Here is a 2,500-nt window from a genome sequence, read left to right on the forward strand (position 1 = left end):
TGGGTAAGGAAATGCGATAATACTTCATTACCTATCGATGAAAGATAATTTACTCCCATCAAACATTTTCTACCGATTCGCTTGAGGCGTTTGATATTAAAAACGGACGTTTTAAGATTCGGTGAGGGTCTGCCATGGTCAATGTTTTATTTTACTGTCGACATTCGCCTTCTTTTTGCAGGAAATGAACTAAAGACTCTTTTTGAGCTTAAAATGTCAAAGCATTCTTTCCAAGAACGATTTTCTGCCGCAGGTTTAAAAATTGCGTCTTCAAATGGATACATTGTCATCTGTGTTGACGTAAACGAAAAGTACTCGTGTTGTTTTAGCGGTTTGGCTTCAGAAACACAATGATGAAGAAGAACCTCCAAATGCAATAAAGAAAATGCCTTCATTTTCCTTACAATGCACTTTTTTAACAAGAAAAAAATCACTTACAATAAGCAGGATTATTTTAATTAGATGCATCTCCCATTATTTTCCAAGCAATTTGCTTGCCGCTGGTTTTTACGAAACGTAAAGCAGCAGTGGTGAACACAGCTAAATCCAGAGGAGAAAAAAGGAACAACAATTTCAAAATTTATGATCTCAACACAGTAACATAATATACGATAATTCATCAAGAATGTTTCTCATCGGAGAAGGATGTAAATAGTCATGCGCAAGTCAACAGGCGGTTTTCGCTTAAGCTCAAAGCTCAATAATGGCGTTTAGTTCAACGAGCCTCTTCTAGATCAGTGGATGAACATTCAAAGGAGAATCAGTTAGGGGGACAGGGAGTTGAACTACTGCTAGAGTTACCTTTATCTCCTGTATAATGTTGTCGAAAACTCTAGCCAGTAAGCTCATCGTACGATTGAAACATTCTTCTTTTAGAAAAATTTCATCTCTAATTTACATCATTAATGTAGGCAAGAGCACAAAGAGAACAAGAGTATTAAAGCTGAAAAAAGCTGAGTGTCCAACATGGCCCAAGCGCGAAGCCCTCAGGCCACAAATTAGAAGGAAAAAAAACGAGGATCCGTAATTTTACGGTACGAACCGAGAACTAAAGTTAGTAAGATGTTTCCTATGTCTCTGTGGTAAGTTGAAGTCAAGGGGAAGGTTCAACTTCGACAAAGACTACAGCGTCAAAATCCGAAAAACGGACTCTTCTTGGCTGTTTGAAATAGTTACTTCAAACATACTTGCAAGAGGATGTTTTATCGAAATTTCCAATTTAGCGGGCCGTACTGCAGAATATGAACCACTACCTTAGCAAATGATAGAGTGCATACTATCTGAGAGATAAAAATAAATGAAAAGCTGGCACGGTATCGAATTCTACAATCTGATTGGTTCTTCTAGCGGTCCAGATTTTCCTGTCTCTGCCCTCGGGAACGATAAGGCTCTCATAGGTTTTGTTCTTGACCTTAAATTTGTTTTTTTTAGAAACCGAATCCGTTTGCAGAAAAACGTTAGTCTCAAAATTCAAGCGCGATACAAGTAAACAATTGCAAAAGCGATTTCAGAGAGGAAGACAGAAAGGGACGAAAAAATAAATGAGTTATTTACCAGCTAAGGATCGGTCCGTTTAACAAAAACTGCGACTTCGATCTTCAACTGAAGCTACCCCCGACCGCTATAGAGACCTCCCAGCCGACAAAGAACATATAAATATTTCACTTCTTTGCTTCAAGTCTTTCAAGTTTAGATAAATTATCGACTTTTTGTTCACTGGCGTTGAAAGAAATCAGAAAATGAGCATCTTTGATGATTTATAAGGGTAGAAGGAAGAAAAGGAGAAATTTCATGGCACGAACGGAATACGTAACTTGATATAAGGGTGGGCATGACGAGATAGAAAGAATAGGCTAGTCTCCGGGGTGAACAGAATCATTTTGAACCGGAGGACTTGGGGTACTTCAAAATAAGGTAACAATCCATTAAAAAACATGGGGCGAAGGAGCACAATTACATATTGGAAAGGACAAACTGAAGGAAGACCTTATGGCGCATGTTGAACGAAAAAAAAAAAGTCAAACTTACACGATTTCAAAAGTTGTTGACAAAGCGAAAAACATTCCCTGACGATGTGGATCGCCATTTAACTCATTTGCAGCGACAGCACGTGCTATAATGTCAAGGATATAAAACGTGCTATGATTCTTTAATTAACAATTATTCCACTGCCATCCGTTTCCCCTTGAGATTCGAGGTATCTTACCTTTCCGGCCTCAATTTAAAATTATTCCGCTTGAATTTGAGTTAGGCACTTTTATTTCTAAAACGACATAAAATTTGCACTCTTTCATGGGCTTTACACCCTTTTTTTTGTAAGAACGTCTAATCTTAGAAATGAGGCTGCACGTTCTTTTTTTGAGATTTGAGCCATGCTAAGTTCAAGAACAAACTGAGTTGTTATTCAATGTATCATGAAGTAAGAATACAGCACTGTTCATGTTAAAAAAAAAAACGTCCCTAAGTAATTGAGATAATTGTCCTGTTACATAGAAGATAT

This window comes from Montipora foliosa, chromosome 7, assembly GCF_036669935.1.
Source record: "Montipora foliosa isolate CH-2021 chromosome 7, ASM3666993v2, whole genome shotgun sequence".
In the NCBI taxonomy this organism is placed as follows: domain Eukaryota; kingdom Metazoa; phylum Cnidaria; class Anthozoa; order Scleractinia; family Acroporidae; genus Montipora; species Montipora foliosa.